This window comes from Arachis hypogaea, chromosome 12 (genome assembly GCF_003086295.3).
Source record: "Arachis hypogaea cultivar Tifrunner chromosome 12, arahy.Tifrunner.gnm2.J5K5, whole genome shotgun sequence".
Taxonomy (NCBI): Eukaryota; Viridiplantae; Streptophyta; class Magnoliopsida; order Fabales; family Fabaceae; genus Arachis; species Arachis hypogaea.
The window spans coordinates 66751162-66765923 of NC_092047.1; positions in this window are offsets into that span (position 1 = coordinate 66751162).

Consider the following 14762-nt stretch of genomic DNA (forward strand, 5'->3'; position numbering starts at 1 on the left):
TCCAATTAAGCTATAATTTATTTTTCTCATCATCATTAAACATGAATAAAATAGTAGATCTTTTGAATAAGAAGCAATAAAATTTAGAGTTTAATAAAAGAAATTCTAATTGGTTAAATGTGGTGGCAATGCTTTCTGTCTTCTGAATGAATGCTTGAATAGTGCATATATCTTTTGAATTTGTTGTTCAAGACTGTTAAATATGTTGGCTCTTGAAAGATTGATGAACATGAGACATGTTATTGATAATCTGAAAAATCATAAAAATGATTCTTGAAGCAAGAAAAAGCAGCAAAGAACAAAGCTTGCAGAAAAAAAAAAAAGCAAGCAGAAAAAGCCAAAATCTCTTAAAACCAAAAGGCAAGGGCAAATAAAAAGGATCCCAAGGCTTTGAGCATCAGTGGATAGGAGGACCTAAAGGACTAAAATCCTGGTCTAAGCGGCTAAACCAAGCTGTCCCCAACCATGTGCTTGTGGCGTGCAGGTGTCAAGTGAAAACTTGAGACTGAGCGGTTAAAGTCAAGGTCCAAAGCAAAAAGAAGAGTGTGCTTAAGAACTCTGGACACCTCTAATTGGGGACTTTAGCAAAGCTGAGTCACAATCTGAAAAGGTTCACCCAGTTATGTGTCTGTGGCATTTATGTATCCAGTAGTAATACTGGAAAACAAAGTACTTAGGGCCACGGCCAAGACTCATAAAGAAGCTGTGTTCAAGAATCATCACACTGAACTAGGAGAATCAATAACACTATCTGAGTTCTAAGTTCCTATAGATGCCAATCACTCTGAGCTTCAATGGATAAAGTGAGATGCCAAAACTGTTCAGAAGCAAAAAGCTACTAGTCCCGCTCATCTAATTAGAATCTGAGCTTCTCTCAAAAACTCTGAGATATTATTGCTTCTCAACTTATTAGTCTTCTATTTTATTTGTCTAAGTTGCTTGAGGACAAGCAACAGTTTAAGTTTGGTGTTGTGATAAGCGGATATTTTATACGCTTTTTGGGGATAATTTCATATAGTTTAGAGTATGTTTTAGTTAGTTTTTAGTCTATTTTTATTAGTTTTTAGGAAAAATTCATATTTCTAGACTTTACTATGAGTTGTGTGTTTTTCTGTAATTTCAGGTATTTTTCTGGCTGAAATTGAAGGAGTTGAGCAAAAATCTGATTCAGGCTGAAAAAGGACTGCTGATGCTGTTGGATTCTGACCTCCCTGCACTCAAAGTGGATTTTCTAGAGCTACAGAACTCGAAATGGCGTGCTTCCAATTGCGTTGAAAAGTAGACATCCAAGGCTTTCCATCAATATATAATAGTCCATACTTTGCACAAGAATAGACGACGTAAACTGACGTTCAACGCCAGTCCTCTGCCCAATTCTGGCGTCCAGCGCCAGAAAAGGATAAAAAACTGGAGTTGAACGCCCAAACTGGCACAAAAACTGGCGTTCAACTCCACAAATGGCCTCTGCACGTGAATTGCTTAAATCTCAGCCCCAGCACATACCAAGTGGGCCCCAGCACACCAAGTGGGCCCCAGAAGTGGATCTCTGCATCATCCATCATAGTCCACTCATATTTTGTAACCCTAGGCTACTAGTTTAGTATTTAAACGACTTTTAGAGACTTATTTTGTATCTCATGACATTTCAGATCTAAACTTTGTATTCTCTGACGGCATGAGTCTCTAAACCCTATTGTTGGGGGTGAGGAGCTCTGCTGTGTCTCGATGAATTAATGCAAGTATTTCTGTTTTCCATTCAAACACGCTTGTTCCTATCTAAGATGTTCATTCGCGCTTAACTGTGATGGAGGTGATGATCTGTGACACTCATCATCTTCCTCAATTCATGAACGTGTGCCTGACAACCACCTCCGTTCTATATACGATTGAATGAGTATCTCTTAGATTCCTTAATCAGAATCTCCGTGGTATAAGCTAGAACTGATGGCAGCATTCATGAGAATCCGGAAAGTCTAAACCTTGTCTGTGGTATTCCGAGTAGGATTCAAGGATTGAATGACTGTGACGAGCTTCAAACTCCTGAAGGCTGGGCGTTAGTGACAGACGCAAAAGGATAGTAAATCCTATTCCAACCGGATCGAGAACCAACCGGTGATTAGCCGTGCTGTGACAGAGCGCGCGAGCGTAGTTTTCACTGGAAGGATGTAAGGTAGCCATTGACAACGGTGATCCACCAACACACAACTTGCCATAGGAGGACGTGCGTGCGTGAATCAGAAGACAGAGGAAAGCAGAGATTCAGAAGACAAAGCATCTCCAAAACTCCAACATATTCTCCATTACTGCACAACAAGTAACCTTTAATTTATGCTCTCTTGGTTATCCACAATTCAACTGATAAACATAATTGACTTCCTGACTAAGATTTACAAGATAACCATAGGTTGCTTCAAACCAACAATCTCCGTGGGATTCGACCCTTACTCACGTGAGGTATTACTTGGACGACCCAGTGCACTTGCTGGTTAGTGGTACGAGTCGTGAAAAGTGTGATTCACAATTCGTGCACCAGCAGACAAGAATGATGCATGTCTAGCCCTAGCGCAGGCCATGAGCTCATGTGTTGGTTGGCTGCCCGCAATCCCGACATTTATCCGGTCACGAGTAATCCCGATTTCCTGGATACCATTTTCCGTTCCTAAATAAATGCGCATATAATAATAGCCACCCATTTGAGACAGCCTCTGTTTACTGCAGGAATATATATATATATACTCTGCTCTGTTCTGGGGAAGCGGAAAATAGCTGTAGGTAACTTAGTTTCCCTACAGAAGCTCTGGGTTGCATTAAGCAACTAATATATATATAAATATAGCTCTGGGTTGCATCAAGCAACTAATATATATATATAAATATAGCTCTGGGTTGCTTCAAGCAACTAATATATATATAAATATAGCTCTAGGTTGCTTCAAGCAACTAATATATATATATAAATATAGCTCTGGGTTGCTTCAAGCAACTAATATATATAAATATCTCTTTATTATATTACTCTTCTCTTTATATCTCTTTACTCTGTTCTAGTTTCTCTTTTCTCTGTATCTCTTTACTCTGCTCTGGTTACTCTATTCTCTGTATCTCTTTACTCTGCTCTGGTTACTTTGTTCTCTGTGTTTTTCTATTCTGCTCTGATATCTTTGCTTAACGTATGTATTTAAAGCTTCTGTAAATTTCGGTATGAATAGTTAGCCTGTCCCAAGTATAGGTTCATTAAGTCTATACTGAAATAGTTTAACTTTTCATATAATACCTAATCCTAGTCGCAACTCAAGTACTAACTAAGTTACCCTAGTTTGTTCACTAGTCTCTGTCTGTTTTTCTGTCATTAAAATTTTACAGACTTTTTCTTTGATTTTTAACTTTTCTTTAACTTTTTATCTTTTCTTTATCTTTGCCTCACTAACATGTTATTACCACTCCCTAAGTGTTTTATGAAGGTAATTATGAGATTTTGCACTTAAAGTTGTCTTTCTAAAACTTTTCTAGAAAACTGTCTTTTTCGCATTATTTTATTATTTTTATTAAAATATTATTTTTAATTAAATATTATTATTTAATATTTTATTATTATTTATTATTTTATCATTAATTTTCGAAAATTAACTTACCTTTTATTTTTAACCTTTAAAATTCACTTTTTACCACCCGTAACTTTTAATATTTCTACTTTTACCACCTTAACTTTTAGAAAATACAAAATAACCCCCCCAAACACCAAAATATTTACTTCCTTGCCCTTTCTATGATCTAAAAGGTGTTCTTCAATGTTCTTCACCACACTTAAAGTGTTCTTCATGTTCTTCGTATATTCTTCAGATTATTTCTTTGTTTTTACCCGTTTTTCAGTCTTTTCAGCAACTGATTTTTACCATAATTCAAATTAAATTAGCAGCCACTAAAACCCCATATTTTCTACATGATTTTAACATAAATTGAACCCCAATTTAAGGATTAGGGTTCGGTTTTTCAGCAGCCATGAAGAACATAAGTTTCAAGTTGAATATCATCAAATTTCATCAAATTTTCACCAAAATTTCAACAAGAATCAATCATATAAACAATCAATTTCAAGCACATCCAAACCATATCATAATCATACAACTCAAACAAAATCAATCAAGATTAATTTCGTCAAACCCTACCTGGTTTTGCTGCTCCTAATTCAGTTAGACTTTCAGGTGGTCCTTAAGCACTTTTTCCTCCTAAATCACATCAAGAACAACTTTAAATCCAAAAACCCTCAACTAACCAAATCTCACTCAGCATGTTAGGAAGTGATTTCTAACCTTAGACTTGCTGGAAGTTCACGTTTCTTGGCCCTCAAGTCAAGTTAAGCATGATTCCTAAGGAAGAACATCAAGAAAACACATGTTTAAACATGTTTCCTTGAAACCGAATCAAAAGAGAGATGGTGCAGCCAACTCACCTTGATTCCAGCCTTGATAAGTCATATGATCATGTAGAGAAATAAGAGAGGATCATTTTGGTCAGATTGGAATTTTGATTTGAGTTTTAGTTCAGCAGAAATCAAGCTTTGAAGATTTGGAACTAAGAACTTTTCTCTCTTTTTCTCTCTTCCTATTTTCGGCCACAAAGTGAAAATGAGCCAGCCTTGGGGGTTTTGGGGGTGTAGGGTGAGTTTTGATTGGTTGGCTTGGAGGTGGATTAAAATAATATTAAAATATCTCAGGTGTATAACTACTAAAACTAGATGTATCGGAACACTTGTAAAAACATCTCTAAAAATTATTTTCTAAGCTACTAGCATAAATGACACTAGTAACATATTTATTATGAGAATAAAACATGAATAATGAGGCCTTAGCATTGCTAAATTCATCAGAGAGTGCTGGTGCTAAGCTGCACCAGTAAACTGTGAACCCGGTTAAACCGATTTTCTGTTTTTAACTAAAACTGACCAGGTAACCTTATAATATCATTCAAGAAGCTTATAATACTAATATAATGATAATATCATGCTATTATCTCTCTTATCTCATAAATCGAGTCCAGTTTGTCAAACTGAGACTATTTACGAAAAACCGAATCAAAACTCCTAACCGATACGGTTCAAAAACTAGGTTCTTCGTGACCGCGTTATCGAGCTTGCCTTAGAAAAGGTTCTAGCTTAAATATAACATAATGATAATGAGGATTGAGATACTTGATGATATATCAAAGGTTTTCCCCTTACTGATCCTTCAGAGAAATCCGTACTTTCAGAAAAGATCTCGCATACTCGAAAACTGGGGTTGTTACATTCTACCCTCCAAAAAGAAAATTTTGCCCTCAAAATTTCAGTTACCTGAGAATAGATGCGGGTAATCAGCTTTCATCTTATCTTCCCATTCCCAAGTGTGTTCTTCTTCTACTTTTTGTCCCCAAGCTACTTTGACTAAGCGAACAGTTTTGCCTCTTAGCTGCTTATCACTTCTTTCTACGATCCGAACTGGTGATGCTTGATATGTCAAATTGTTTTGTAACTGTACTGTTTCTGGTTGTAAAATGTGACTTTCATCGGTAATATATTTCTTATGTTGCGAGACATGAAAAACACCATGAAGGTTTAATAAGTAAGGAGAAGGGCTATTTGATAAGCTACTAGACCGACTCTTTTAAGTATTTGGAAAGGTCCTATATATCGAGGGTTAAGCTTTTTAGCCTTAAGGGCTCTACCTATTCCAGTAGTCGGGGTTACTTTTAGAAAAACATTGTCTCCCTCACTAAACTCTAAGGGTCTACGTCTATTATCGGCATAACTCTTTTGACGGCTCTGTGCTGTCTGGATCTTTTGGCGAATCCCCTTTATCTTCTCAGTAGTTTCTTGCACTAAGTCTGGACCTAAGACACTAGCTTCTCCATCATCATTCCAGCACAATGGTGTCTGACATCTCCTTCCGTAGAGAGCTTCATAAGGTGCCATCCCGATACTTTGTTGGTAACTATTGTTGTAGACGAACTCGACCAACGGCAAATATTTATCCCAACTACCCTGGTTATCCATCACACAAGATCTTAGCATGTCTTCTAATGTCTGGATTGTCCACTCTGATTGTCCGTCTGTCTAAGGATGGTATGCTGTACTCATGTACAATTCTGTTCCCAACGCTTTCTGGAAAGCTCCCCAGAATCTGGAAGTAAACATCGGATCTCGATCTGAAACAATTAATGAAGGTATCCTGTGCAATCGTACGATTTTTTGAATATATATCCGTGCCAACCTTTCTAAAGTATAGTCAACTCGAATCAGAAGGAAGTGCGCTGACTTTGTTAACCTGTCCACAATTACCCAAATGGCATCATGCCCTGTTGAGGTTCTTGGCAATCTCGTGATAAAATCCATAGTGGTCTGCTCCCATTTCCATTGTGGTATTTCCAAGGGTTGCAGGGTTCCTAACGGCTTCTGATGTTCCACCTTCACCTTCTGACAGGTTAAACATTTTGAGACACAATAAGCTACCTTTTTTTTTTCAAGCCCGGCCACCAGAACGTTTGTTTCAAATTTTGATACATCTTTGTTACTCCAGGATGCATAGAGAATCTACTTTGATGAGCTTTTGCAAGAATCCTTTGTCGCAAATCCCAGAGTTAGGCACACAAATTCTGTTCTTGTACCTCCATACACTACTATGATCCTGTCTCACAGCTTCTGGTCCTTCTGCTCCCATACGTCTTAACATTGTCATCATTTCTGAATCCTAAATACAATCTTTGGTATATCTAGCTCGCTTACTCGAATTTGGTGATGACCCGATCGCAAGTCAATCTTAGAGAACACAGTTGCACCTTTCAACTGATACATCAAATCATCAATCCGTGGAAGTGGATACTTGTTCTTAATAGTGACCTTATTTAGCTGTCGGTAATCTACGCAAAGTCTCATTCCACCGTCCTTCCTCTTTACTAGCAATACTGGGGCTCCCCATGGTGATGCACTTGAACGAATAAATTTCTTTCCAAGTAGCTCATCTAACTGCTTCTTCAACTCTGCAAGTTCCAATGGTGACATCCGATATGGTGCTATGGAAATTGGTCCGGTTCCAGGTACTAGTTGAATGCTGAATTCTATCTCTCGCTGAGGAGGAAATTCGGGGATGTCGTCCAAGAAAATATTAGGAAATTCCTTCACCATTCGGATTTATTCTAGGCTTAATTCACTATCATTCGAGCTAGCCGCTAACAGAACGTACCCCTCATAATCACTCCCGTCTAAGGTAAGTCTTACAAAATTTAGATATAAGGTATGAGATAGAATTGGTTTAGTGTGTGGACTATCAGATGGATTAACAGCAGTTCTTTCAAAGCAATCATGAAAAACATGATATTTAGATAACCAATCTAGCCCTAGAATAACTTCTAGACCACATGGAGGCAAACAGATTAAATCATGTATGAAAGTCCTGTTCCTAATAGTAAATGGTACTTGCAGGCACACTAAATTGGTCAAAGCATTTTGGGATGCAGGTGTATGGACAATTAAATCAAAATTTAACTCAGAGAAATCTAGTCCCAACTCACAAGCAACAGTTAAAGAGATAAAGGAATGCGATGCACCCGAGTCATACAGTACAGTTAGAAATCGATTTTTGACATAACACTGACCTTGGATCAGGGCGTCTGATTGCATAGCATCATCAGCAGTCATAGCAAACACTCGACCTTATTCCTGAGTTCGCACTAGATTCCGAACAAATTTTCTTGGGTAGATCCTAGCTTTGTGTCCAGATTCCTCACAAGTAAAATAAATGTTCGTTCCTTACAGCATCCAAATCTGATATAGCCATAGCCATGGAGATCATAACAGCTGTGAGGATAGCTGTACCTCGCATCGATTCATCATGCGAAACTCGATTAAACTATGCCTATTCGCAGTCATTAAGGTTCTATCCGCACCAAACAATCAACGTTAAGGTGATCAGTCTTAATATTTCAAGTAAGGCACGAACATTTCCAAAATGAACGCTCATAGACATTCATGCCAAATGTATCTTAAAAATACCCTAACAGCATGAGACACAAAAGCAGAGTATGCAATGAAGCATAGTCAGTCCACTCCCCAGGATCTATTGGGAACGAACTGCTCTGATACCAAATTGTAATGACCCAGCTCCCAGTATGCCATGGTCATACAAGAAGCTAAGTGTTACCAACTTGTTCTTCCTAATTATTAACTATTACTTAATATATGAGCCTGTTCCTTGTTAGAACATTTCCAATTTTACGAGTAACTTTTTTTTTATTCGCTGTGGATGATAATGTAAAATAAACAAACATACATTGAGAGCAATGAAAGCAAGCGTAGAGAAATATAGAAATATAGCAGATAATATACATCATGTACACTATAACACAACATGTAGCATTTACACAAGATCAAGTCAGTTTACGTCCTCGTCAACCTACGTAGCTAATAAATACACGACACTCCCAGGGCCTGCCTATACAAAAAGCCGCTAAACTGGTACCCAGGCTAGCCTAACCACTACATAGCTCCCAGCTCTCGGGTGTTCTAACACAAGTGAAAGACTAACTATCAGATAATGTCAGACTAGAGTGTCATCAAAAGAATACCCCTTCGCTGTCAAACTATCTCTACACGTGACCGTTTGGAGAATCGCCATGAGGCTCGTCCACCTTCTCATCCTGCTCTATCTCTATCTCAGGATCCTTCTCCTCCTTATCATCCGCAGCTACAACTATACCCTCAGATCCACCAGAAGCATTGCTGTCACTATGTACAAATCCATTCGCGAGCACAGGTCCGTTCGCGTAAATAGGAGCTATCCCATCGTCCGGTAGTGTCGGCTCAGCAGGCTGTGGAAAGTCAAGGATCGGCTCAGGGGAAAAGTCCCACTCTGGTGGTATCACAGGTACGTAGTCACCAGCTAACTCAGAGTCACCAGAAATGATAGGCTCAGGTTTCATCACATTCAAAGGTTGAGCTGGTATAGGGTGTCCGGGACCGTCAGGAAAAGGATGTACAGGTGCATCAGGGAGTAACCAGGACAAGGGAAAGTTGTAGGGTGCGTCAGGATCAAAAAGTGGACTAGACAGAGGATGTTAAAAAGGGAAATTTTGTAACACGTAACGTCTCATACGAGGCTCCGCACTCAAAATGTAGTAACCATAGTACACTGGATCCTCGTAAACGTAAGGGTCCTCGAACTCATAGAATATCATGCCCATCTCCATCTGAAGGGGAGGAAGGGAAATAAGGGGGTAAGAACTGGGGAGTTCTTAGTAGAGCCGGGGTTATTAGTTACGTTCATTTATTTGGAGTCAATTAGCAGACGAATAACATAATATAGCAAAGCAGTAAACAGAAGATAAAGATAGAAAGAGAAAGTAGAGACAACAGAAAGCAGAACACAAACAAAAGAATACAGGAAAACAAAACACAGAAATAGCGTACAAGCAGACAAATATAAAGAAATAGATCACACACAGAAAAGAATGCAGCAGAGAATGATGCGTAGACAAGAATGATGCATGTCTAGCCCTAGCGCAGGCCATGAGCTCATGTGTCCGTTGGCTGCCCGCAATCCTGACATTTATCCGGTCACGAGTAATCCCGATTTCCTGGATACAATTTTCCGTTCCTAAATAAATGCGCATATAATAATTGCCGCTCATTTGAGACAGCCTCTGCTTACTGCAGGAAAATATATATATACTCTGCTCTGCTCTGGGGAAGCGAAAAATAGCTGTAGGTAACTTAGTTTCCCTACAGAAGCTTTGGGTTGCATTAAGCAACTAATATATATTAAATATAGCTCTGGGTTGCATCAAGCAACTAATATATATATAAATATAGCTCTAGGTTGCTTCAAGCAAATAATATATATATAAATATAGCTCTGGGTTGCTTCAAGCAACTAATATATATAAATATCTCTTTATTATATTACTCTTCTCTTTATATCTCTTTACTCTGTTCTAGTTTCTCTTTTCTCTGTATCTTTTTACTCTGCTCTGGTTACTCTGTTCTTTGTATCTCTTTACTCTGCTCTGGTTACTCTGTTCTATGTGTTTCTCTATTCTGCTCTGACATCTTTGCTTAACGTATGTATTTAAAGCTTATGTAAATTTCGGTATGAATAGTTAGCATGTCCCAAGTATAGGTTCATTAAGTCTATACTGAAATAGTTTATCTTTTCATATAATACCTAATCCTAGTCGCAACTCAAGTACTAACTAAATTGCCCTAGTTCGTTCACTAGTCTCTGTCTGTTTTTCTGTCATTAAAATTTTACAGACTTTTTCTTTGATTTTTAACTTTTCTTTAACTTTTTATCTTTTCTTTATCTTTGCCTCACTAACATGTTATTACCACTCCCTAAGTGTTTTATGAAGGTAATTATGAGATTCTGCACCTAAAGTTGTCTTTCTAAAACTTTTACAGAAAACTACCTTTTTCACATTATTTTATTATTTTTATTAAAATATTATTTTTAATTAAATATTATTATTTAATATTTTATTATTATTTATTATTTTATCATTAATTTTCGAAAATTAACTTAACTTTTACTTTTAACCTTTAAAATTCACTTTTTACCACCCGTAACTTTTAATATTTCTACTTTTACCACCCTAACTTTTAGAAATTACAAAATAACCCCCCCAAACACCAAAATATTTACTTCCTTGCCCTTTCTAAGATCTAAAAGGTGTTCTTCAATGTCCTTCACCACACTCAAAGTGTTCTTCGTGTTCTTCGTATATTCTTCAGATTATTTCTATGTTTTTACCCGTTTTTCAATCGTTTCAGCAACCGATTTTCACCATAATTCAAATTAAATTAGCAGCCACTAAAACCCCATCTCTTCTACATGATTTTAACACAAATTGAACCCCAATTTAAGGATTAGGGTTCGGTTTTTCAGCAGCCATGAAGAACATAAGTTTCAAGTTGAATATCATCAAATTTCATCAAATTTTCACCAAAATTTCAACAAGAATCAATCATATAAACAATCAATTTCAAGCACATCCAAAACATATCATAATCATACAACTCAAACAAAATCAATCAAGATTAATTTCGTCAAACCCTACCTGGTTTTGCTGCTCCTAATTCAGTTAGACTTTCAGGTGGTCCTTAAGCACTTTTTCCTCCTAAATCACATCAAGAACAACTTTAAATCCAAAAACCCTCAACTAACCAAATCTCACTCAGCATGTTAGGAAGTGATTTCTAACCTTAGACTTGCTGGAAGTTCACGTTTCTTGGCCCTCAAGTCAAGTTAAGCATGATTCCTAAGGAAGAACATCAAGAAAACACATGTTTAAACATGTTTCCTTGAAACCGAATCAAAAGAGAGATGGTGCAGCCAACTCACCTTGATTCCAGCCTTGATAAGTCATATGATCATGTAAAGAAATAAGAGAGGATCATTTTGGTCAGATTGGAATTTTGATTTGAGTTTTAGTTCAGCAGAAATCAAGCTTTGAAGATTTGGAACTAAGAACTTTTCTCTCTTTTTCTCTCTTCCTATTTTCGGCCACAAAGTGAAAATGAGCCAGCCTTGGGGGTTTTGGGGGTGAAGGGTGAGTTGTGATTGGTTGGCTTGGAGGTGGATTAAAATAATATTAAAATATCTCAGGTGTACAACTACTAAAACTAGATGTATCGGAACATTTGTAAAAACATCTCTAAAAATTATTTTCTAAGCTACTAGCATAAATGACACTAGTAACATATTTATTATGAGAATAAAACATGACTAATGAGGCCTTAGCATTGCTAAAGTAATCAGAGAGTGCTGGTGCTAAGCTGCACCAGTAAACTGTGAACCCGGTTAAACCGATTTTCTGTTTTTAACTAAAACTGACCAGGTAACCTTATAATATCATTCAAGAAGCTTATAATACTAATATAATGATAATATCATTCTATTATCTCTCTTATCTCATAAATCGAGTCCGATTTGTCAAACTGAGTCTATTTACGAAAAACCGAATCAAAACTCCTAACCGATACGGTTCAAAAACTAGGTTCTTCGTGACCGCGTTATCGAGCTTGCCTTAGAAAAGGTTCTAGCTTAAAGATAACATAATGACAATGAGGATTGAGATACTTGATGATATATCAAAGGTTTTCCCCTTACTGATCCTTCGGAGAAATCCGTACTTTCAAAAAAGATCTCACGTACTCGAAAACCGGGGTTGTTACAATAAGCATCCATGAAGGAAATGTACTTATATCCGGAGGAGGCATCCACTAGAGCGTCTATGCTTGGGAGTGGATAAGGATCTTTTGGACAGGCTTTATTGAGGTCGGTATAATCAGTGCACATTCGCCATTTCCCATTTGACTTTTTCACTAATACAACGTTGGCCAGCCATAGTAGATACTTGAATTCTCTTATGAATCCTACCTCTAGTAGAGCTAGTACCTGTTCTTCCACAGCTTAGGATCTCTCTGGTCCGAGCTTTCAACGCTTCTGTTATACTGGCCGAGATCCTGGGTATACTACCAGTTTGTGGCACATTAGTTTAAGATCTATGCCTGGCATATTTGCGGCTTTCCATGCAAAGAGGTCGGCATTATCTCTTAGGAACTGTATTAGAGACTCCTTTATGTCTCTTTTCAAAGTCGCCCCAATATTTATTGTTTTATCTGGGATATCTCCGATCTGGACTTCTTCGATCTCACCCTCCGGTTGCAGACGAAGTTTTTCCTTACCTTGAACTCCTCCAAGTTCGATACTGTTGATTTCTTCTCCTTTGCCTTTAAGGTTCAGACTTTCGTTGTAACAGTGTCACGCAATTTTCTGGTCTCCTTTTATTATGGCTATCCCTTTTGGGGTTGGAAACTTCATGCATAAATGTGGAGTCAAAACTACTGTGACAAGCTGATTTAGCGTTGTCCGACCTATCAGGGCATTGTAGGCTGAGCTTGCGTCGACTACAATGTAGTCTATGTTGAATGTACTTGATCAGGTTCCCTTTCCAAGGGTTGTATGTAGTGATATATATCCAAGGGGTTGGATTGGAATATCTCCTAGTCCAAACAAGCTATTCGGATATGCTCTGAACTCTTTTTCTTGTAGGCCGAGTTTGTCGAAGGCAGATTTAAACAAGATATCCGCCAAGCTTCCTTCGTCTACCAATTTGTGATGGAGATTGGCATTGGCCAATATGATAGTAATGACCATTGGATCCTCATGTCCCGAGATGATGCCTGCAGCATCTTCCTGGGTAAAAGTAATAGTAGGGAGGTCGGGTGGTCCTTCTTCTCCTCCAACATGATATACTTCTTTAAGGTGCCTTTTGCAAGATGATTTGGAGATCTCTCCTCCTGCGAATCCTGCATTTATCATGTGAACGTGCCTCTCTGGGGTTCGGGGTGGTTGTTCAGCTCGTCCGAGCTCTTCATCTCTTCTTCTTTTTCTGGGTTCATCCGTTTTGTTGGCTAAGTATCGATCTAGTCGCCCCTCTCTTACCAATTTTTCTATGACATTCTTTAAGTCGAAAAACTCGTTTGTAGGGTGTCCATAGATTCGGTGGTATTCATAGTATTCTGTCTGATTTCCCCTTCCTTTTTTGCTTTTGATTGGACGAGGTGGTGGAATCTTTCCAGTGTGGTATACTTCTCGGAAAACGTTCACAAGAGACACCCGAAGATGTGTGTAATTATGGTATTTTTTAGGCCTCTCTCCATGTTGATCTTTTTGCTTGGACTCTTGATCCTTATCCCGAGAGGAGTAGGAGAATCCGAATTTTGAGGTCTCTCCTAACCGAGAATTTTCTTCCATGTTGATATACTTCTCTGCCCGTTCTTGCACTTCATTTAAAGTTGTTGGGTGTTTCTTTGATATATAGTGACTAAAGGGTCCTTCCCGCAGGCCATTGATGAGACCCATAATGGCTGCTTCTGTTGGTAGGCTTTGTATGTCTAGGCATGCTTTGTTGAATCTTTCTATGTAAGATCAAAGACTCTCCCGATCTCCTTGTTTGATTTCTAATAGGCTTGGGGCGTGTTTGGTTTTGTCCTTCTGAATGGAAAATCTGGCAAGAAACTTCTTGGCTAAGTTATCAAAACTTGTGATGGACCTAGGAGGCAGACTGTCGAACCACTTAATAGCTCTCTTTGTTAGGGTTGTTGGGAAGGATTTGCAACAAATAGCGTTTGAGGCATCGGTGAGATACATTCTGCTTCTGAAATCGCTGAGATGATGGCTTGGATCGGAGGTACCGTCGTATGAGTGGTGCACGAAATTGTGATCATCAACACTGGCGCCAAAGACTTGGAGCTCTTAAACGTGAATCACACTTTGTCACAATTCCGCACAACTAACCAGCAAGTGCACTGGGTCGTCCAAGTAATAAACCTTACGTGAGTAAGGGTCGATCTCACGGAGATTGTCGGCTTGAAGCAAGCTATGGTCATCTTGTAAATCTCAGTCAGGTGGATTCAAATGGTTATGGAGTTTAAGGTGATGAAAATAAACATAAAATAAAGATAGAGATACTTATATAATTCATTGGTGGATTTCAGATAAGCGTATGAAGATGCTTTGTTCCCCTTGAACCTCTGCTTTCCTATTGTCTTCTTCCAATCATTCATACTCCTTTCCATGGCAAGCTTTATGTTGGGCATCACCATTGTCAATGGCTACATCCCGTCCTCTCAGTGAAAATGGTCCTGATGCTCTGTCACAACATCGGCTAATCAGCTGTCGGTTCTCGATCATGTCGGAATAGGATCCATTGATCCTTTTGCGTCTGTCACA